At 52.4% G+C, this 24,116-nt stretch overlaps 1 protein-coding gene across 2 annotated transcripts in view; it reads right to left on the reverse strand.

Annotated features, from left to right (window-relative positions):
• Positions 1-23,833, reverse strand: part of HRAS (HRas proto-oncogene, GTPase) — a 35,680-nt gene extending 11,847 nt beyond the window's left edge. The window contains exons 1-2 of one of the 2 annotated variants that reach the window (XM_082762597.1): positions 23,448-23,833; positions 9,395-9,490 (exon numbers count right to left, since the gene is read on the reverse strand). The gene's annotated coding sequence lies outside the window, so the exon portion shown is untranslated. The remainder of the gene's footprint in view (positions 1-9,394; positions 9,491-23,447) is intronic. The other variant, XM_082762596.1, reaches the window with a different exon arrangement.
• Positions 23,834-24,116: the final 283 nt, after the last annotated feature.

The following is a 24,116-nucleotide window of genomic DNA, read 5'->3' on the forward strand; positions in this document are numbered from 1 at the left end:
AGAGCGCGTCCTTCTCAGCACTCAGCATCTCGGGGAAAAGGGAATGGCTGCAAAAGAGCAAGCACAACCACGATGCAAAGCAGGACCTCTGGTGACAGTGGCTTTCCCAAAACCTTTCCTGGTGTGAGAATTTCCAGCGGAGGAAAAACAAGAGTTTGCGTTTCTCAGCAGCTCGTGCAGAGGCCAGACAGAGCTGACCCAAAAGAAAACACAAAAGCACAGCTTCCCAGTCCTGCACCACGCGGGAACAGCACTCTGGAAGGCTGAGCTGGGTCACTGCCCGGTGTTTTCCCCACCAAACCAAACTTATCACCTCCGCAGCACCCAGCATCCTTCCTGAGAGCTGGATTCCCAGCAAGCCATGCAGGGCAGCGGGACCAAGAGCTGAGCAAGACGCCAAGGAGATGGGAGCCGTTCAGGAGCGCACCGCCTGGGAAAAGGGCTGGGATCTCAGTGCCAAGCCAAGGGCCCTAGCGTGGAGCTGGAGCTGCTGCTGCATTTCCTGACCTCGTGGATTTTCTCCTGGAGAGAGAGGGCTCCTGGCTCCCATTCAAGCTGTCTAGGAAAGCCCAGCCGAGTGCTTCCGCCTGGCAGCAGCAGCTGCTCCCAACCCGCTAGCCCCCGAGCCCTCCCCCGTGGATTTCACGTTTCCACGACGAAAGTTTTACAAACGCTGCTCACTGCTGAACGCTTACACCCCACCTGTCAACCGGGAGCACGTTTTAATGCACCCAAAAACAGTTCCACCTCTGCAGGTATCTTTGAATAGGTCTCATCCTGAGAACTGAGGAACCTTTCGGCCACAAATGCCGCAGCGTTTGGATTTAGTTCCCTTTGGCAAAGATTCCTAGCAGGCAGAGCAGCCCCAAGTCCTCTACAGCACACGGCTCATCTCAGCCTGTCACCAGCAGCCCACCATGCCTGCAGTTCGGGAATCCTGCCTGATGACAAGGCAAACCCTGCTGCCCGCACCCCTCCACCTGCTCACACACAACACTGCCAGCAGCGTCCCAAAGCACAGCCTCCGAAGGGCCTGATGAACCCCTCCAGGAGCACAAAATGCCACCTCTCGTTTTCACTCGAGGGTCAAAATGCTGACGTTCTCGGTGGCCTGCCCATCCTGAAAGAGGTTAGGGAGAGCAGGCTGGCAGGCTGCTGCTCTGTGTGAATCACAGCCCATCCGATGCTTCATTTTCACTTACTTGCTTTTTTTTTTTTTTTTTTTTTTTTTAAATTAACTAAGAAGTGAGCTACAAATCTAACACAGTGTGCTTGGCTGCTGGCTTCGTACCTGCAAACTCAGGCAATGCAGCCTGCAAGATGAAAAGAGAGAGGGGTGCCAGAGGTGTAAGGAAAGTTGCAAATCATGGCCCTGCTTTGAAGAAGCAGCCTGGACATAATGAATGTCTTGCATTAGAAAAAAAAAAAAAAAAAAAAAAAAAAAAAGCAGTCTAAGAGAAACAGAATGACTTCTTCCATCCTCTGCAAGCTCTTTAAGACCTGAAGGAACAGGCAGCCTGTCCCAAGAGACTGAGCACAAAAATATTGCTCCAGAGGAGAAAAGGGATAAGGAATGACATCACGTAGGAGGCTCAAAGCACAGGCAGATGTTCAAGAGGATGCAGGAAACCTTGGAGGAAGAAGAGCAGAAAGCTGCAGGCAGGTTCAAGTCAGAGGCAAGCCTGAAAGAGAGGGATTGTCTCTGCAGCACACTCGTAAGCCCCAGCACCAAGGTGCAAACCATGGCTTTGCACGAGGTCTTCAACAGGCACAGGCAGGTCCTGGCTCTGGACACAGCTTTAGTTAGAGCACCTCTGGCAACACATCGCCTCTGCCAGAGACTGCCTGACCACAAAGTTGTTAAATCCCTGCTCTTTTTCGCTTGCCGTCATGCCACCAGGCAGTGTAGGGCCTCCAGCCCTTGGTGCTCTCCTAGAAGACAGGCGGGTGGCAGGAGGTGGTACTCGAATGTCTGGTCATTGCACGGGCCAGCAGAGATGGGAGGAGAGAGGAAAGCAGGATGGGACCATCCCCACCAGCACTGCCGACAGCTTGCTGATCTCTGGTTTCTCTCTGTTCATGTTGCACCTTGTCTGGTAGTTAATAAAAGCTGTACAGTTACCTGCTGCTGGCACTAAGCTGGTCTGACCACGCTGCTCTTGCTCACCCACTCCTAAATTTAATAAAGTTCTTTCTCACCAGCTCCCTCTATAAGAAAAGCACCTGGTAGTCACAGCGATGCCGAGTAGTTTTATTAACATACCAGAAACCAGCAAACAATCTCTATAAATCAGTAACACAACCAACAAACCAGCTATCCAAGAGCTTTCTCTCTGAACTGATACTCAAGAACGGAGTCATGCCCTAGATGATACAAAATACAAAATATTGGGTATAATCAAAATGATTATACTCAACATAAAGACCAGCAAGCCCCTTATCTCAGGAGCCTATAAACCACAGCCTGACCCCAAGGAACAGCCAGTGCAGCACTTGCCATCAGCTGATCACCAACGTTTCTCCTCTTGGCCTGAGTGTGAGCACAGACAACTTCCTCAATTCCTCAATTTCTCATTACACTTGCACTCACCAGTGAAGGGGAACTTCCAGCAGCGCAAAATGGCCCCAAGATCAAACTGAGTGTGCCTGGGCTGCTCACACCCACATCTCCAGAAGCTCTGCGAGGTGCCGTAACGTCCTTGCAGTTCACAGTGGGACCTTCACCTCCACCACCACCGCTTCTCCCTGAGAGCGACCAGCCCGTCCCACTGGGGTGTCTGCTGGAGAAGCACACTTCCAAGCTAACCGTGGCTTATCTACAGAGATAACATGTGCTGCTCTGCACGTCACTCGCTGCTGCTCCACGGAGAGGAGTGAGGAAATGGGCTCCTCTGCTTTCCCCTCCGGCCCACGGTGCAGCCAGGCAGGTGCTTATGGAGAGAGGGACAGGTACCCAGGGAAGTTAAAAACACAGCCCACGTTGCAGGTAACAACTAAACCCATTAAAATCCTGGCCTCTGAGCCACCTCCTGACCTGGTACCAGGTTGTAATGCCTTGGGGTTGGTCACGGGGGTTGGACAGGCAGGGCTGGTCACGCACACCATCCTCCTCCTCATCCCACGGACCGGCAAAGCCAGGCAAAGAAGCCATCGCCAGTAGCAAAGGCAGAAACTAAATTGAGGCAACTTCCCATCCACGGCCTTAGCAGGAGGTGAAAAGCTCCACATGAAGGTTTTGGATGGGAAAGCCGCTGGTTGCCTGCTGGGTCTTTGTGTCTGGCTGCCAGAGCTGACAGCTCCCCACGGAGCAGCGCTTCCCTGCGCAGGGATGCTCGGAGAGGCAGAGTAAAGCAAGGGGGAAAGCCCAAACCGCCCTCCGGTTATCCTCGTGAACTCACAACTGTGCCATCAGCACGGGGAGGGGGCAGGGACAGGCAGGGACAGGATGCCCCGACGCACAGACGAGGCGGGGTAACAGGAGAGAAGAGAGCAGCCGACACCGAAACAGGCTGGGGCAGCGACCAGAGGCACTCACCAACCCAGGGCCACATTTAACACTCTGCAGGGGTCACAGGCAGCATTTTGCAGCTGAGATATGCTTTTTTTTTTTTTTTTTTTTTTTTTGAGTTGACAGAGAGTGACTAACACCGTGTATCAGGGAAAAAAGCGCCCCGTCCCCAAGAACTGTGTTCTCCCTCCATGATTTCCGTTCTCCTCTCCTTCCCCACCCTGCCCCGTGCCTCCGAAGCAACTGCTGACAGGGAAAAAACAAAAAGCTGGTTTCAGGAAACACATCTAAGCCATTTTCATTTAGAAAAAAAAATTTGCAATGGAAATAGGGTCTGGCTGTTGGGCTTCCTGCTTGCTTTAAAGCCTAACGTATGTGAATAACATAAGGAAATAAATGGGCGAGGAAATAAGGTCTGTGCAACTGGGAAGCTCTGAGAATTGTCTCAATAATGTTTTGAATTCTTTAATTTTTAACATTTCATGGAAAAGAGCCTTTAAAAAGGTCAATTTTGGGAGCAAAATGCTATTGGAAGAGTATCAGTAAGCTTTGGTCCCTGGGAACAAAACGGTGCAAGCAGCACACGCCCCGTCTCGCCGGAGCTACTGCAGCAGCAAGATGCAGACAGGGAGCCGGGTTTGGGGAGTGGAAGGAAAGGAACAGAGCCTGTTGGTCAGCAGCAGGAAATGAGATGAAAACATCTTGAAACAGCAGGAACCCCGGATCCTCACAACCCCACAGTGGCACCCAGCTTCGGCAGCACACTGGTACAGGGCGGCAGCTCCCGGCAGGTTCACCCTGGAGCAAAAGCAAGGCTCCAGCATCCCCGTGTTGGTGCGGCCGAAGCCCAGCCTCCCCGCGCTGCTTCCCCCTGCTCCTCGCCCAGCGTCTGGCTATTTTCAGCCCAGGGGATTTCCTGGGCCTGGCACAGCTTGCGTTCAGCAACCCTCAACAGCTCTCTTTCCCAAGGACTCCTCCAGCCTCCCCTGAACCTACGTACGCTCCTGCCACCCACTCTGTCCTATAGCAAGGAGCTCCACGGGTCTGCTCCCCACAGGGGGACAAAGCAGCCCACGTGTTGGAGCCTAACTCATCTCTGCCCGCGTCCCCAGCCAGCCCCTAGGTCTTGTACTAGAAGGGGAACAGCAGGGTGGATCCCCACCCACCCTCTCACACGGGGTACCCCCGGCTGCTAATCACATCCTCCAAGGCGTTATCTTTTCCAGGGAAACGTGGCACAGCCTTTTTCCCCCCCATTTTTCGAAACACGGGGCAGAGTAGCACATTTGTGATGGCCTCAGCTCTGCAGGCGGTGGCGGGTGAGGGAGCACGGGGACGGCCCGAGGAAGGAAGGAGAGCGAGTTCCCTGCCTTGCCCTCCCCGTGGGACATTGATAAAAACCTCCTCACGCTCCGTTCAAAGCCAGAGCTCAAAGGAACAGCTTGAGTGACCCCACGGAGCCAAAATCAGATATTTCTAGAGTGTCTCCTTTATTAGTGAGCCATTTCATTTCCGTGATCAAATATAATGATCATCCCTCCGCACTCATTTAGCCCTTGCAGAGCTTTTGCAGGCACAAAAAAAAATGCACTTTTTTTTTGCAGAAAAGCAAGTGCCTGTGCATCTTGGGGAGCCAACAAGAAGCGGGCAGCTGGGGAAGGAGATAAAGGGAAGCAGGCAGGCACCTGCTGCTGAGACAGACCCCTTTCTGCCCCCGTTCCCCCGGGGCACGTTATGAGCACAGTGACACAAAGCTGTCCCGGCCGTGCTGCGCTGCTCACGGGCATGAATATGCATCAGGCGTTATGCAGCAGCTAGTTCGGGGCACGCCGCTGATTTACAGGCTGAGCAGGACAGCTAAACAAATCCCTTCCTCACCCTGCAAACCGCCCAGGGTGAATCGTTCTGCAACAATAACGCTCTCCCTGACGGGTGCCTGGGAAAGGGGGGCCCAGGGAGGGAAGAGAAGGAGCTGACCTCGCTCAGCTCATCACAGAAGAAAAGTGAGGTGAGGATTTGCGCAGACACACCTCGGCCAGAGCAAGCACTTCTCACAGGACGAACTTCTCAGCAAGACACGGCTCAGGAGGATGACTGCCAGGGCCCAGCAGCAAGGTGGGTGCATCCTGCAGGCAGTATCAAGCAACAGTCACAGGAGGAGAGAGGTCTAAAGGCACGAGAGACAAGTCTGGATCAGGAGCCTGTTTGTTAAGTTTGGGTCCTGGATTACTCAAGCCTCACTTTGCTGCTCACGGTAAATTAGCCACAAGAGGACTTACTTTCTGTGATGCTCACATTCCCTCCCTCTGCAGCAGCCTGGATTTAAAAAAAAATTAAAAAAAAAAATAATCAGAGCACTGTTGCTGTGGGTGCATTATTTAAATGAATCACTGTCACGGCACAGATCTGCTGCAAATAAGACTTACACGTCCCGATACTGGAAAGAGAGGATTCTCCCTCTTTTGGCTGAGGAGTGACAGATGAACAGCCAAGGCGCAGGGACTCCATCCTGCCTGCCGTGCAGCTGCACCCATCCCACCCCGAGAACTCAGAGCCCAGCAATCAAGCACATAACTCCCCTCGCAATGAGGAACCCGCCGCAATTAAGTGACTCGGTCACGGTCACACAGGAAACTTATGGTAAAGCTGGGGATTTCTGCTCCCTCAAGTTCAAGCCTTTGCCACAAGACCATGCTTCCCGTCCGCAGCTGAGCGTGCAGGGGACAGGATCACCATGCCAGCTCCATCACCTCCAGCATCTGCGGGCAGAACTGCACCATCAGCAGAAGCTGGGGGGGTGGTTTCCTTCCAGAATTTCCTCAGGAGCCTGCAGCAACGACGACGTGCAGGATTTGGGCAGGCTCACAGCCAGCTTCCAAAGGCACATTAAGGTTGAAAAGAAACCACAGAAAAGCGAGGCACCAGACCTGCAAGAGATGTGGCTCCACCTAAACGCAGAAGTTAACTGAAGCTTGACAAGCTGATTAACAAGTAAATAAAGCCTCCAAGAGCAGCAGAGCAGCTGAGGTTCCCCTGATAAGTCCTAAAGGTTAGGCACCGAGGTCTTCTTGAGATCCCTGAGAATATTCTCCCTGTTTTGAAACCTGGTGCTGCGTAACTGGTCCCTGGATCCTGGTCTGTGGTGGAGGCAAGGAGGTGGTCCGGATCCAGCCATCTCACTGCACTTCACGTGGCCGTCACACCCCAGGGACCCTGCCCTGCCTCTCAGACTCGACCATGTGCTGGCTCCACGCAGAGCAACTGTCCAGGGAGAAAAAGGCAACGCGGGGCTCTGACGAGCACCGGATCAGCACAAAAGCACTGGCAAGCACTCCCTCCGGTCACACCAGCCAGATTTCCCAGTTATCTGAAAGATAACCTGAGCTTCCAGAACGACAACTCGCTGGGCAAAACTGAGTCAGGCTGCTTAAGAAGTAAAAGGACGCAAAGCTGAGCAGTCCATTTTTGAAGAAAAAGGACAAAAATAAGGGAGTTTGGATGCAGGCTCTGAACTGGGGGCAGAAAGAAGAAAACGTGCAAGTCTCCAGAGAGAAAAAGGCAACCAGGGACCAGCACCTGCCCGCAGGGTGGCAAAGAGGAGCAGCTGGTGCCATTCCAGCAGGTACCTGGCGATCAAACACAGCTGGTGCTTACAGAACACAGCAACAGCATTTCACCTCCTTCAGTATCTGCTTTCTGCTGCAGGTACGCCACGAAAGAGACCGTGCAAAGTACTGCCCAAACGTCCGCAGTGTGAGCCGGAGAAGTCACAGCTTGGGGAGAGCAAAACCGAGCAACATGAGCCCACAGGTACTCATCTAGCTGAAACATCCTTTAATGTCCTTTTTCTTTTCCCCTCAGGCACGTCAATATGCCTCCATCATAGATCAACCTTGAAGGGCAAACTCCCCCAGCCCCGCAGCAGCAAGAAACGTTGATGTGCATCACATCGCGGGATGGAGCCAAGAGCATGCAGCTGGACAGGGGCAAGAGGGGGCTAGAGGAGGAAAAGCTGCTAAACAAAAAGAAAGGGGACAGGAAAGTTGTTTGGTGATATTAACGCTGAGGATAAAACATTCGGCACAAGCCTGATGTTATTTGTATTAGTAAAAAAGTAAGTATGAAGCCAAAGGGCTAAAGCACCAGTCTAAACAGGCACTGTCAGCTTTCACGTGCACAAAAATAGGCACGCTTTCTTTCCCTGTATTGTTATTTCCTGTATAGGCAATCACATTGCTTAAAATGTATATATATATTATTTTTTTTAAAGAGGGACTTTTGAGCTTTGAACTGTGCTACACTTCCCAGGATAAACAGAGTAAAGAAGCAGCATTCAGCCTGGCTCCCAGCTCAGCTCCTTAGGACAGTAGAAGCAATGCCTGGGCATGGAAGATGTCATGGAGGATTCTCAAGTAGCCCCAAAATTGTCTTTTCCTCTTTCCAGTGGAAATCAACCCTAAGTATGAGACCCAGAGCAGGGTCTTGTCCTACTGGGTATTCTCCAAACAAGAAAGAGGGTTCCTACACCTCCCCTCAGACTTTCTGATCCTGCTGCAGGAGCTCAGCTCTACAATGCTGAGGATGCACACACTGCAGATACGTTCCAAAAAGAAATGCAGCAGCGTTTATTGAATTTATTCTTGGACTTGATAAGGCTCATGGAAACGGTTCTGTTTGGTCTCAGAAAAGAAGAACCACAAAAGGCAAATTCAGAACTTCAAAACTTCACCCGACAGCCCTGAGCCACTATGTGTGTCTAGTATGGAAAAGGTGTGAGATTTTTAATTTTCCAGAAGAAGCGAGAAGCCAGCCCAAGCTGAGTCACAACCAAACTCCTGAGTGTCCAACCTGATATTTGACCTTGGAGGATCGGTTTAAGGGAAAGGCAGAAAGTATCATCAATGAAGCCATTAAAGCCAAACCAGTCAACATTGGCTTAAGGCTTCATGTAATCTTTATTTTCAACCTTAGCACATATGGAGCATTTAACCCTCTCAGCATCTCGAGACAGGAACAAGGCAGAGTGACATTTCCTGGGAAACGAAGGATTAAAAATACAAGTTCACTCAGTCAGGAGGCATAGAGGAAGACTGCAGAGCAGCTCTGAAAGTCAGCAATCAAAAAACCAAGCAGAAACATGATGAAACACGATGGACCGATTCAGCCACGTGAAGCATGGTAGAGTCAGAACAAGTGCTGAGGTCTCCTAATTATCCCAAATCCTACCTTCGTGTTCCCTCCTGTTCCTCAGCACTGGCTCCCGAGGATGTGCAGAGCCTCCACGAAGGAGCTCCTGCAAGGGGAGCGACAGAAAACCAGACCTGCAGGTGTCCCATCGTGGTCTCGGGGTTTGTCCAGACTACGGGAGCTGCAGGCATGTTGGGTAACATGTGGGGACCACAGACAGAACTGCTGTAGCCGAGACCCAGCTGATTCACGACACTGTGGCTTTGGTTTAAAATATAAATAATTAAATAAAATGACCTTCCCTTCAGCCCACTGGGAAAAATCCAAGCATCTCCCTTTAGTCCCCTACCATATAGCAACACAACCTCATCATTATGACTAAAACTTACTTGATATATGCTATTAAAGTGGGGGTAAGGAACAGTTATATGGCCAGCATCGCTCTGAAACAACCAATTGCTGGGAGCAACTCATGCTATCGCCCTTCTCCATCAGCCCTCATCAACCAAACAGGCCCCGACCTTTCCTTCCAAGGTGTTCAGTATCTGCCCTCCCGAGCACCAAAGACGGTGATTTTATTTCATTTTTGTCAGCCTGCTACTCTAAACATGAATTGCAGCAGCTCCAAAGCTGCTGTTTGAGCTTAATGGCCTGGTGCTATGTGTGGCCTGAGGCCTCTCCACTTATCCTCACCCCTACCTGCAGAACTTGCCCGCGGTACCTCTGCTGACTTGGTGGAGGCTGTGAGGGCAACAGATGTCCAAGCAACAACACATGTCACGGGCGCAGGTTGTTCTGTAGGAGTTAGAACAAGAAAGTGAGAAAACGGGCAGGTGATGTGAGCTGGTTCTCCTAAAAACATCGCCTTGTCTCGTGAGGTGACGCAAGCTTCCCAGCTCCTGTCACAGCATGAGCCATCTTGTGAGCCTCAAGTCAGGCTCAGGAACTACCCGTAAGACATGGAAGTGATCCCTCTAAGCCAACAGCCACCAAGAGCAGTCACATCATCTTTACCTGTGCACAACCAGATCTTTCAGAGCTTTGCTGAGGGCCTGGGGGCTCTCTTTTGGTTTAGTGTTGGTGGTGGTTTGGTTTTTGTTTTGTTTTAAAGCGAACAGAGAACAACCAAACCGTCCATTTCTCCTTAAAAGCTTGGTAAGAAGACAAAAAGATCCTTCCTTGGAAAAGCAGGATAAATGCAGAGATTAAGATTGAACTGTGATTTTTATTTATTTATTTTTTTATTTTATTTATTTTTTTATGGCCTTGCCAGTATCATCAGGCCTCCTGGAAACACACTGAAATGTGGGACTGGCTGTAAGATCTCAAACATGATTATTTGCTTTTGCAGGAGCCTGGAGGAGACACAAGTCACCAGCGAGGTTTTGGGAAGTGATGATGTACTGATGAAGGCTCCCTCCTTCATCTGGCAGCAGCAGACTTCACCAGCATTGCTGCTCATGACTCTTAAGGCATACACAGCACTTTGTCATTCTCGGACATCGTTCACACCTAACTGGAAATAAACTGCTTCCTCATTTCCCCCTTAAACCCTCTCTTATTTTCAGAAAGCAGCCCCCTGAGGACTGTGTCTGTCCCTACAACGAACCTCCAAGGCCACAGCATGGTGGAGTGGGTACGGTTCCTACATAGCTCTCATTGTTCCCACACAGGAACTTCAGCTGAAGCATTAAAAAAAAATAAAAAATCAATGTTTGCAAAAAGCTTTTTTAAACAGAAAAAGCCCACAGAAAACCACCAGCTTGCATGTCAAACAAGCTAACTTTAACTTGAAACACTACTCGAGCAAAAATAGACGCTGCACTGTTCTGCAGGGGGAACATATTCACAGAAGAGGAAAATTCATACTTGAACAGCAGGGAAAAAGCAGCGAGCTCTGAAAGCCTGTCAACTTAGCCTCAAAATCCATCCTCAAAAACTTGGGGTAAATGAACTCCTAAATGAATTGCAGTCTGGGGCTGATTAGGATCCAGGATTTGGACTCGGAAACCCCTACCAACCATACATCTTCTGCACCATCATGCAACCATGTCCTGCTTTTACCCGCACACCCCCCTCCTGTCCTGCCTCAGGTAGGACCCGCATCCCAAACCAGGGTTCAGTGGCTGGACCTGGGCTGTTGCTGTCCCAGGACAGGGAGCGAGCACGTCACACAAGCCATAAACACTTATTTACAACCCACAGGAGGATGAAGGGGCTGCTGAAGTTCTGCTGGCCTGTCACCACTGGTCATACTCTGTTCATCTTCAGCATCACACTTAGAAACATAAGCAGAAGTTCGTGTGCCTTTCTCCGCTGTCTAACACTGGGCAGAGGAATGGAGATGTGCTGCAAAGGCGCTGTTCCCAGCGGAGGCTGACATTCCACAGGCTTAATTTGTCATTATTTCCACTTACTTCTGATCAAACTCGAGATAAACTACGTCAACCCAAACAAGAATCTGACTTCACAGTCCAAAATTCTGTTCAGACAGAAAATTCACGCAGTCGGCCTTTTTTAAAGGCTCCCACATGGCTGCAAGGTCTGCAGAAGACACTGAGACCATTGTGAAAGAGTCAGTGCCCCATCTGGGCTCTAGATGACAAGTGCTTCATGCCACTTTTAGCAAGTTGTTTTTTGTTTTTTTAATTCTGCAGCACCAGAGGAACTGATGCTCTTGAAGAACACAGAAACCCAAGGAGCGCTCAGCACACTCCAAAACACCATGAATTGCCAGCTACACGAGGTCCACCCAAAGCTCTGCAGCTGCACCTAAAATGAAGCGTGCCATGCACCCACCATGGACATTTATTTGCAAAGCACCAGGTTCTGTCCCCCTGGGTGACATCCTGCTGCCTTCACGCTGCTGCTCCTGGGTGATGGATGATGGCTCCATCCTGCTGGGCACCAGCCGGCTGCGATGCTGAGCTCAGCACCATGGCACCCCAGCGCCACGACCTGCCTGCACCTCTCGCCCGCAGTCAAAAGCTGCCAGCAGCTCTCTGAAGCCGCGTTCGCAGCGCCACGTTGCCTCTGAAGGCAAACCACAATGCGCTGTTTCAAAGCAACCAGCTGATGAGGAACAACAATAGGCAGAAGGAAAAAAAAAAAAAGAAAGAAAACCACCTTGAACCACTCCCCCTCCTTTCTCTCACGAGAAGCTTATAGTAATTGCAAAGCATGAGAATCTGAACAAACGCCCTGCTTGGGCAACTGGGGCCATCCCCGGGAAAATATTTGCATCTAGGGGATGTGAGAGTTGTGCAACCGGCAAAGTATCAAGCCAGATAAGGCAGAGACCTTTCACTAGGCTCCAGAGAGACACACTCGTCACTCCGTGATGCTGACTCAGGCTAAGACAAGTTGCTTTAATTTTCTCTCCCTCCCTCCAGCCTTCACAGGGGAAATAATACCAGCCTACTGCTCAGGCAGTTTGAAGCCACCAGGCGCTATTTGCAGAGCTGAATCAGAAACCGAAGGAGCCATCAGTAGAAGCACGGGAAGGAAGATGGCTTCTCCATGATGGGAGCCTGGTTCCCACCCGAAAGGTCTTAAACTCGTAAGGAAATTCCTCGTGCAACAAGGTTAGCTGTGCCTGGGACACGACGTGCAGCTTTACCCATGTTCCATTATTTCCCGTGCCTAAGGCTTGATGCAGCCTTCTGAGCCCTGCTGGAGTTAGTTACACATACATCTCGTTTGGGAATTAGACCAGAGAAATTAGTTAGGAAGGTCACACAGTTACAGAAAATTGACAAAGACTGAGGGCTCCTGGCTCCTGCCGCCAGCTTTCCAGCACCAGTACACCTGCCTGTTGAGCCGGGAGAGCAAAGCAAACCCACGGCGCTAACAATCCCGTGTTAACGTCTCTTTTGGCCCTCGCTGACTTGGCTTTTTCCCCCGTGGAAGAAATAACAGAAGCAGCTACCGAAGAAGAGCTGGGAAATGGGGCAGGTCCACCAGCAACGCACCTGCTGACCTGCGGGACCCAAAAACAGCAGGCAGAAGGCACAGCAAACAGCGGGAGGCGCGCAGGGAGCAGCGAGTGCCTGGTGCTGTGCCAGGCGTTGGGACACTCTTCAAACACGGCCACTATTTGTCGTGCCAAAGTTCAGAGGGGAAGGACGGCAATGAATGCAAAACACATGCTGTGGGGCTGCACTACCAGGCTCTGGGGCACCTTCCTTCGGGAATTAAAGGCTCCTGAAGGTTTTCCATACGCTCTCCATCTCGGCTGCAGAGCCACATCCATCCCCTTGAGCAGACCTCATGCAGCCCCAGCCCTTCACATCGTGGGATGTAACGCAGAAAAGCTTGTCCTGGACACAGGCAGCTGGTTAAGAGAGCAAGGAGAGGTCAGGCACATTGCAAAGGGAGGATGAGGCACCACGTAGCAAACAATGAGGTATCTTTGCCTTCCTCTGCAGCACGCAATGGGCGCTTCCAACCTGCGGTCAGCCCGAAATTTTTCCCCTAACATACTCTCCGTGACTGCAAAGACACTGGAGCCCCTTTGACATTTTCAGGTCTCTTCATGGGCACATTACGGTTGTGACATTTGGTCTTCTACTGCACAGGGTACGTTTACTGTACAGCAATGATTTTCTGCCTTTATCAATCCAAAAAAAAAAAAAAACAACACATTCCTGTGCAGCTTTCCGAACAACACACTCCAGCTCCCTGACAGCACTTCTTGTTCGTACTGCATGGCTTCCGCAGACCCTTCAAAAACCACCCAGGGCTCCTCACCTACATGAAGAGCAGCGGCTGAGAACCGCAGTTAAAAGGCCTGGAGCAGCTGGAACACACGCACTGGCTTTCCTGAGGCTGTCCAGAACTGAACGCTGATTTACAGTTATCTGACCTCGCAGGAATTAATGCTTCAGTAAGCAGCAAGGTGGGGCACAAAGCCATGTATTTTTTGGGGGGGTCATAGGATTTGATGCTAACCACGCAGGCATGGGATAGGACAAGAAATGGGGCAGGGCAGGCTCAGTGCTGGCCGCCAGCGCAGGGACTGAGGCTGAGCTCCGCAGGCTCCTGCTGCAGCCAGCCTCCTCGCTCCCTAAATACCTGGTGCATCACGTTCCTGCCACCGGGCTAATTCTTCTCCAGGAGAAAGGCATGATGGAACAAGCGCTCCCAATCAAAGGGGAAACTCAGCCAGCGAAGAAAATCCTCCCCAGGCTACCAGGCTTTATTCCTACCTGTTGGCTCAGCTCAGGTTTGCAGTTTTTTCATGAAAGGCTCTCACCACCTCTGCCCTGCTCCCTGAAGACCACTCTGCTTTCCACAGCAACCACAAAGGCTGAGCACCAGTGGGAAGCAACCCTACAGAACCCAGCTCTGTTAACACAGCAGTGCTCCAGTGTTAAGGGGCATGGGTTTTACCCACCAAACCCCAGAGCACCCACGTTTGCTGCCCTTGTAACCTGGAGGCACCACAGGGTTAACCCCAAGTCCCCACACGGGTGTCTCAGCTCCAGATTTAGGATTTCGAGGTCTCAAGCCTCTGCTTCACAGGAGGGAGCTACTGGGAGGTATCTGCACCCCTCCAGCTCTCAGCCAGCAAGAAACTGCAATGAAACAGCTCTCAAGCAAAGCAGTAGAGGTTTACCAGGTAAGACAGCACACAGCTAAGGACAGGCTATATTCAACACTGCCTTGCTCTCTGTGCTACTTTTCCTGGCAAAACAGAGGCAGTCAAGGTGGGATTCATCTCACCTACAAGAGAGCCCATCAGCTGGAGCCTCCCCGCGATCGATGGGAAGAGACAGGCGCAATCTGTCTGCCTGCTTTCAGACATCTGCATTAGGACGAGATGAAAGCGCTCGTTTCCTCCGCCACGCATCCACGGGGGCCGAGGGTAAGCAGCCGAGATGTGAGATGTCAACGTCTGGGCACGCAAATTGCACCCTGATGTTTCTCATCCTGCACCGAGCTCGGAAGCTTTTCAGCGAGGGACTGCACCCAACATGAAAGCACTCCCAGCCTCCGAGGCCTGGAGGTAACACCACACTTCAAACGGCAGGAGAGAGACCGATACTCTCGAGTATCTACCGCAGAGACAGCTCCGCAGCGCTTTTCCCTGGAACGATATTCCAAGTGGATGCAAGGCGTTTCGGGGGCCGCTGGGCTGCCGACGAGGAGGCAGAGCTGCAGGTCTCAACCCGCCTCTGTGCCAGCAGAAGAAGAAGGGGAAGCGTCCCAGGAGCCAAACGTTCGGTGCTGTGAGAACTGCAGAGCCTGGCGAGGCTGCAGCTTTCACTTTACACCCCAAAACAGGCACTGGGGCTGTCAGGGAAGGATGCACACACACAGAGGGGCTCAGGGACAGACACAGGGGACAGGGAAGGAAAAAAGACCTGTGCCATCTGCGTGCGCCACGGGCAGATTTGGGATTTGCAGAGCAGTCTCGAGGATTCTCTGTTTCGTGATTTCTGATATATGATCCTTTGGGGCTGGCAACGCCGGGGTTTGATGCAGACAAATGCTAAATAATGAGTCTGGGGGCAGAAAGCCAAAGCAGAGAGCACACATTAAATGGAGCTGTCACGCTGCTAGACTGGCCGAGGAGAGATTGAGGAGTTATTGTAAGATTTGTGAAGCCATCAGCCCTGGTGCTACAGAAAATAAGAAAATTAGGCTCAAAGAGGGACTGCAGGCAGAATAACTTCCCTGACAGCAGGATAAATGAGGAATAAGTTGCTACAAAAAGCCCTCAAATCAAACAGGGGAAAAAAGCATGGAAGAGCCTGCACAACATTTACCTACAGTGGAACTGAACTGAAGGGTTCAGAAAACAAAAAGATGTTCAAATTAGCTCCCTGAAAAGATGATTTATAGTTGGCAGAGCTTTTTCTTCTGCATCCACTCCACTGTACACCTACAATGGGGTCTGCAGGCTCCCACCTCAGATTTCAGCCATCATCTCCGTGCACCCTCATCCCAACAGGTACCTGCTCCCGCTGCTTGTCCTGCTCCACGTATCCGCTGCCAGCCACAGCAGGAGCCCTCTGACTATTTTGATTTTTTGTTGTTGTTGTTGTTGTTTTTGTCTCCCCCTCCCTGGGGATATTTACTAAAGCTGCGGCCTGAATGAGCTTGTTCTAGAGGCAGGCTTTGAAACAAAGATGAAAACCCAAACTGTCCTAAGAGATGCCGCTCCGACTGCCGGCCCATGCTCGCTGCAGCTCGCAGAGCTTTTCAGCCGACTTCAGCAGAATTTGAGCAAGACCTTGTAACCCTGTCGCAATGCAATCGCCAAGTCCTGCCAAAAACCATGTGCTCACTAGCATGCTCTGAAAAACCCCAACCCCCCTGTTACGCACTCAGCTTTCCCTCTCCTCACCAGGAGTTCTCACTTCGGACAAGGCTGGTTTTGAGGGCCGCAAACTGGCCTACAGAACCAACTCCGGACTTCTTTATTTAGAACTGGACACCTCTGCTCCAAAACTCCTGCTGGATTTCTGTTGTTGTCTTAAAAGAGCCCTGCGATTGCCTTGTTTTCTCTTTAAAGCATAGAGATTGCAGGGAGAGAAGCTGCACCCATGCGCTGTAACTGCAGCTCCCAGTCAGCTGTCCTGCACCTTCAGCAGCCCCTAGCCAGGGACTGGAGCATACAGCGACTTCCCCAGGCGTTAGACTGTGCAGATCTGACCCGCCGTGCCACCATTTATCACCAAAACCAGTAATAATTCATTCCTGCAGAGCATAAAATGAACCAACTGGCTTCCACCTGGAGCTACTGCACGGAAGACTGGGGCCTGGAGGGTTTCCCGACAGCAGCAGCAGCAGCACTGTGTATTTTTAAAGCGCTGGCTTGTGTCAGATATTGCAGAACCACCAGGCTGGCTCTCTGAAATCCTGTCTCCACGCCTGCTCTCTGCCAACGGGGAGCTTGCTGTACTGCAGGCTCAGCAGGCAGGGACCTGCTGCTTGTGTTTTCCCAGAGAGCGGCTCCTGAATCACGCTGCCCCTAATTCCGAGCAGGCAGGACGGGTCTCAGAAGCACGGATGCAGCCTCAGCCCTTTCATCCATTTCCAGCAGCAAGAGCTAGTCTTAATTTTCTATCTGCAGGCACACCAAAGGATTCGTCCTTTATGTGTGTTCAGCAATGCAAGCTCCCAGAGACACAGCCTGGCTCGTGACGTGCTGCAATCCTCCACCTTTCCCTCCCAATCCATCTGATCTCCAGAGGACAGGAGGGTCTTCTCCTCGCCTGCCTCGGAGCACCTCCACAAACACCTCCCTGGCATCTCCTGCCTGCCACTCCAGCCGAACAGCCTCCCGTTACTCACCTCCTCTCCTGAGCAGCTTTATCATCTGCTCCTCTACGGTTTCCCTGAATTACCCCAGAGGTGACCGTATTTCAGTGGCAAATTAAACTGTCACAATACATTCCTTTCTACACTGTTTTTTAAAATATGTGAGCCCTGGCTGCAGGAGAATTGTTTTGGATAGATTAGATTAGGTGCCTGGGAAACGAGTTCAAAAAAAAAAAAAAAAAGCATAAAGGTTTTTTGCTTCTCAAAGAAATCTACCTCTCCCTCCACCACCATCCCACCCCCCAGGAAGTTTTTTTATCCTAAAATACCTCATCAATTAACTGCATCTGGTGTTTTAGATCCACTGTTCTTTCCATGAAAAGTGCCTCAGAGCAGCTGACGAAAGAGAGATGGCTCATTTCAGAATTACCTCCTGCAAGCAGAAATCAAGATCCAAAAGCTCTCTGAGTTTTTAATCGAGCCTTCCTCTTCTCCCCATCCAGAGGGCTACCACATTTCTTGTCAATTACTCAAGTTTTCTCACTATTTTCCAACCCACAACAGGCCAAGACACTTGGGTTTACTATGGGGTATCAACTTATTCCTGAAGACATGATGCCACTTACAGCTTTGAAGATTTACATGGAAGGGACATTCACATCTGTTTGAAGACCTGATATCAAAAATATTTAAAAATAAAACCCCGCTTTCTTGAGGCTCTTTGTGGGGAGAAAGCCTTTCACTCCATCTCACCCTCTAGCGTCTTTCAAAGAAACTCCTCCATGGAGGCCAAAGCTGGGCTGCAGTGGTATGACCAAGAGAAGCCCATGCTGCAGCTCCAAGGCACCACCAGCAGTGGCTGAGATGAAGTGACAGCATTTTCAGCCTTCTGCACCTGAAGACATCTCTAACTAGGTGCCGGAAACCTTCGATCCCTGATCCCTTGACACCGGTCGTATCGCAGGGATGGGAACGCAGAACTGACACAGCACCAGGCAACACGTTTGCATTGACCTTGCCAACGGGGTCTGCCTGCTGCAAAGCAGAGCCTGTCTGTCCACGGCAGGAGCCCAGCAGTACCTGCAATGAGCTACCTGGTCAGATACGGATGCAAGGGGAGACCAGAGAAAAGTCAGTTACAGAATTAGCACACACCTAAGCTGGAGTCTGTCTCGCTTGCCTCCAAGCGACTGATGTTTTACCTATTTACACTGAAAAGGTTGTCTTCTCAAGCCCACCCTTCTTTTTCTAGAAGATGAATTCTAGCGCCTTGTGTAACACCAAGCGCTCTGACCTCTCTTTCTTGCTCTAACAAAGCCAGACACAGAGAAAGAGCACACATGCTACTGTCACTGCAGAAATACACGAGCCAGTGCCACACCAGGAGGCTGCTGCAGCAGCTAGCTGGGTAATGAAAAGGACAAGCGACTAAATAAATCACTTGCAGCCTAATTTCATATGTTCAGACCTATTTTATACACACTCCTCTTTGGTTCAGAGAAGACTGTGAATGGAGCTGGATGCAAACCACAGAAGGGCTGAAGATGGTGCGAAGGAGGCATCAGAGCAGACCGGGCACTGGAGCAAGCCCTGACTGCCTGACACTCCAGCTGATGAACCGAGTTCGCTTCTCAACGAGCCTCCCAGCAAGATCCCGACTCGCTTCAGGCCTAAGTGCTTGCAGTGAGACTCTCCTTAGAAGACTCTTCACTGGAGCCTGCTTTTCTCAGGGAGACCCTTGGCTGGCCACATTCCGATTCAGCCTGGACTGGCAGGAAAGCTCTCGGCCCACGTCATGCAGCAGGCTTGGGGATGCCTTCTTCCACAGATCTCTTCTTTCACTCCTCGCCTCTCCTCCTACAGGGCTGTGTTGAAGAACAGCTCGAGGGAAAGCAGGAGAAGTGCCCAACCCCATCGTGCACAGGGGCTCCTCTCATTTCACTCCTGCTCCCTGACTTTTTAGATCTCACTCACCGCCTTCTCCCACTGCCAGAGCATCCTCCTCTTCGTTTCACAGGTCACAGCTCCTCCCCAGTGTCTGCTGCTCTCCAAGGATGCTAAACAAGCAGATGATGTACAGGCATCTTCCCCGAGAACTGTAGCTGTGGCAATGTCTCTTTTTTGCATTTGTCAAGTTACCGCTCCCACACGCATCTAAATTCAGCTCCATCAGCTCCTGAATTTAACTTAAATGTGAGCAGCCTGATTTGTAATGGGCTTAGCTATGCAAAAGGAAAAACCCACTTACAGATGTGCCCGGCACTGTGTTATGCAAGTACCTATCCTCTTGCTGCCTCTGCCTTACCAGAGCACCCTCAGACAGGACATCCCCCTTTTTTAGGGGACATTCTGCACTGAACCACCCAGCACCCTGCTAGGCATCACTCCCAACAAAGCAGAGGGTCCAGGGAGAGAGAGCAACAAGCTCAGCCAAGAGCAACGAGTGAGCCAGGGCTCCTGGGTCCTCAGCCTTGCGCTTTACCCACCGAGCCCTCTGTCAGCACTGGCTCTGGCGAGATGGATGGCATTCAGGGATCGCACTTCACCGTCAGACAGACGCCACGGGCAGGTCGTGCATTAAGGCGGGGGTATCGCAGCCAGCATGGAAAGAGCATTCTCTCTGACGGGAGACAGACCATCCTACTAAAATTTAAAGCTAGATTCCGGCTGCAAGGAGTTGGTGATTCCAGTTTTGCTTTGCCTGAACGAGTCATTAATCAGCGCTGGTTTTCATGAGACCAAGAAACAGGCGGCAAGGACAGGGAATCGAACAGATAATCACGAAGCATTTTCCTTTGGATAGCTATCATGCTAAACTAACATCACCAGCTTTCTTCTCTCCCCACAGCAAATCAACTGCACAGCAAATCAACAGCACTCCTCCTGGCCTCCTCCTCCCCGGTCAGTCGTGCTTTGTAACTGCAGGCTGCCCGGGCTGCTCCCTGCACAGCGCACTCGAGTGTTATCCAGGGCACTGCACACAACCCAGAGGCACGGCGTAACTCACCTCCAGCAGAGACCTTTCCTCCTGGAACGAGAGGGCGTCATCGCGCAGCTCCTAGCACCGAAGCAGGGAACTGTGACATCCGTGCCTTAGCTCATTCGCTGCAGCACCACCACTGCAATCATCAGCGGAGACAAATCACTCGCTCTGAACGCTTCCATCACTTGCCTCTAGACTGTCTGAGCTTTGCTGCCAAGGCAAGACAAATTTCCTCCCCTGAAATGCATCGCTTTCTATTCCTCGCATTGTTTTCAAGAATATTCTCTGTAGATTTCATCAAAAAAAAAAAAAAAAAGTATTATCCATAACAGCATGCTCTTTTTTAGGACACTTTAATCTTTTAATACTGGATCTGCTAAGGTGAATATTCTGCTTGGTCAGGCACAATAACCTGCTCGCCTCCTGCCACTAAACCAACCAACCTGACACCCAGGCTCTGAAAAGTAACAATAAGGGAGAAAACTTCCAGTGCCCTAATAAATCCTCCTGCCCTACTGAAAGACACCTCCCGGATGTAACCTCGGAGGGCAGGAAAGGGAGGAACGACGATGCCGAGAGCAGGGAACCAGGAGGTCCAGGAGGGGTGATGGGGGTATGTCAGGCAGCAGATGGAAACAGATTGCATAAGGATACAAAAACAAAGAAGAAAGTCTGCCATTTGGTCCTAGTCATTCTCTTAGGATACAAAGATATTGAGATATTTAGTCAAAATCGCTTCAAAAAAATAAAAAGGCATAGGGGAAAAATAAATGGCAAGAATGAGAGCTGGAAGAAAACTCCATAATTGCAGAAACACCCTTCTCACAGCAGCCAGAAAGTCAGGGGAGAGCTAGAGGAGCATCACCACTGAGCAAACATCTTCATATTCCTACACAGACACTGCCTTTGGTTCAGCTGGCTAGGAGTGTTCAGTAAAATCTCCACCAAGGTGGAAAAAAAAAGGGGAAGATGGTTAATTTAGACCAAACAAGCATGAAAAGAGAGGCAGAAGAAAGAATGAAAGAAAAACGATGACAGAGAAGTGAAAACACTACAGGGAAAGGAGAAAGGGGAAGGAAAAATGAAGTGAAACAAATACTGAGAACAGCTCAGGGAAAGAGAAACCACGAAGGAGTGGAGTGAAACTGGAAGGGAAAGATAAGAAGAGAAAGAGGAATGTGACACGGCAGAGCAGTTGACTTGCACTTAGCAAATAAATCATTTGTTTAATCTCATCTGTATTTGTCAAATAATTTATTTGATTAATACTCTTCCGTGGTCTTCAACCAGCTATAAAAGGGATCAAATACCGTTTCATAAATGTACTTGCTAGATTAATACAGGTAACACTGAGTATCTTCTACATTTTTATCTGCTGCCTATCAAGCTCTGGTTGTAAGCTTACACTTCAAAACTATTATGTAGAAAGCTGATAATAAATTACAATTAGATAAGCGTGCTCAGAGCACAACCATTTTGCTTTCCTAGGCTGCCAGAAGCAGTGGCACAGCGTGTCTGGGAAGATGGCAGGCGAGACGGGCCCTGGCTGGCACTCCTGCCTCTTCCCTTTTTCAGCAACCTTCCCCCCCAAAATCGCTCTGCACGGGGTAGTTTTTGTCTCTGTTTTCATTGTGTGTACTATTCCCCCGTATTCAACTTCAGAAAGCTCTTTTAAGTCAAGAACATGAAGTTTTTGGTCTGGGTTACAAACATGGGGAGAACCGACCCCGTATTAGCAGGAGGGTGAATTTGGAGCGAGGGGTGTCAGTGCTGCACGGCTGCGTCTCAGGAAGCAAAGTTTAGAAAATTAGCTTTGCTTCTCCCAAAGGCAAGGCAAGTTGGGCGAAAGCGATGTGGAAAACGATGCACCAGTACCTCTCCTCACCCCCCCACCCTGGAGGCCACGGGATGCTGCTCCCACCACACGTTCACCACCTCCCGGAGCCGAGCAGCAGATTTACAAGAGAACCACCCCGAGGGTAGCTCCCCGGGGCTCTCCGCCAGGCAGAAAAGCGCCCCTCGGGTCTCCAGCCTTGTTTAAATATTGCCGCATAAGCGATACCCCCGAGCTGAGCTAATTATTGCTAATTACAGGATCGTTCGAATGTAAACATAGAAGGTAGGACCGTGCACGCTTCGCCGCTCGTTTGTTTGCTGAGGCTAAAAGGTGGCGTGCTGACAGCTCCCACCCCAGCCCGCTCCTTCACGGGGAAAACAGCCGTCAGTCTCCAGGCCCACCGAGGAGACCGAGCAGGGAATTCAATCAGCATCAGCCGCCCTGGTGCTGAAATGAAGCAGCTCGCGTGTTATTAATCACGCTGGGAAGGCGCTGGAGGAGCGGAAAGAAAGGAGTGGCGAGGCTGGGTGCACGGAGGGGGGACACACACAGACTCTGTTACAAACACCTGGGAAAATCGTGCAAGGCCCCGGCAGTAAAAGCAAAATACTCGGGAGCTCTGCGAGGACAGAGAGGGCAGCAGCTCTGACCAGGGAAAACCAGCGCCCACCAGCCTTACAACTGATGCTCTGGTCTCCGAGGCAGGCAATTCCTCAGCGATTTCGGGTCAGACTTTGCAGAAGAGCCTAACCCCCAGTAACTGCTCAGTTAAGGCAGCACGAAGCCCCATGGGCTCTCTGCTGCTCAGTCCCTCCTCCAAGGTGCACGACCCAGCGATGCCACCCAAGCGGGGCTAAGTCACAACAAAGCCACCCGGGGTTTGTACCCGGCCTGCACCTTACAGGGCTGCCCGGGAGCAACTCTGTGCACCGCAGGCTGACAAGACACCACTCAGGCCATTTAAGCAGAGCAGCTGTGCCTACCACACACCGACCTTCGAGCTGCTTTCAGCCTTTCTGCCATCACTCCCGAGTTCACCAGTCCTCTCCAATTGCTTGGCGGCTCTTTTGTCCATGGGCATGCCCCACAACACACGTCCAGGAACCAGGTGGGCTGAGCTGCAGGGGTGCCCCCCTGCAGAGCCGGGTGTCCCTTGGATTAACGGAGGTGCCGGTGGCCCCATAGCACGGGGCACCTTGCCCCACGTACCTGCGCCCCCGCCACCTGCATGCGGCCCTATGGCATGGGGCAGCGCTCCGGGGGGTGCCCGGGGGGGGTGGCAGGGGGACAAGGGATGGGCAAGGGGGGACGAGGGATGGGGACAGGGGGCAGGCGAGGGGAAGGGGCACAGGCAGGGGGGGCTAGGGACGGGCAAGGGGGTCCCGGGGCCGAGCCGTGCTGCTGTGGGGCCGCCCCCGGGGCTCGGCAGAGGGCGGGCAGGCAGCGGGGGGCTGCGGCTCGGTGCCCCCCGCTCCCCCCGGGGCCGGGGACACCCCAAAACCCCCGACCAGCGGTACCGGGCGGGGGCGGCCGCCCCGCTAACAGGTGGCTGCGGCTGTGCCCGGCCGCTGGGCGCTGCCCACACCCCCTCCGGGTCCCTACCACCGCCCCCCGGTCCCTGCCACCCCCCTCCCCTGTCCCTGCCCCCCTCCCCGGTCACTCACCGGCTCGCCCCCCCCTCCCCCGCGCCACGGAGGGATGCGCGGAGCGGAAGTTTGCGGCGGAATAACGACGGCTTTCTTCGCAAAACGCCCCGAGAGCCGAGCAAGCCGGGGCGGGGAGGAGGGGGGGGGGGGTGCCCTCAGCCGTGCGTCGGGCCGGCGGCGAGGTGAAGTTTCCACCGCGGTGGTGGAGGCGCCCCCGGTGCGCAGCGCCCCCCCCGCATTGGCACCGGGCGCCGGGGCGCTCCGCCGCCGCCGCCCGGACAATGCGCGGCCGGGCGGGGGGAGCCGAGCCCCGCCGAACCCAGCCGAACCCAGCCGAGCGGAGCCGAGCGCGGCCGAACCCTGCCGAACCCAGCCGAAGCGCGCCCCGGCACACGCCCAGCTCCCCCCCCCGTCTCCCAACGCACACGCAAGTCCCGCCCAGCTGTCACTCACCGCCGCCCGACGCTTCTGATAGGTCCCCCCCGCCGCCACCGCCCTCCCCGTGGGCTGCGCCGCCTGTCAATCACGCGCCGCCGGCCCGCCCCCCCCCCGCCGAGGACTGGGAGCGGGGCGGTGGCGCTGTGAGGCCGCCCTGAGGCGCGGCCCCGGGGCGGCGGGGGGGAACCGCACACGACGCCCGCCGGCCCTCCTCAGGGCTCCGCCATCGCTCGGGGAAGGCTGCGGGTG

Source organism: Aythya marila (assembly GCF_965140915.1).
Source record: "Aythya marila genome assembly, chromosome: 5".
Taxonomy (NCBI): domain Eukaryota; kingdom Metazoa; phylum Chordata; class Aves; order Anseriformes; family Anatidae; genus Aythya; species Aythya marila.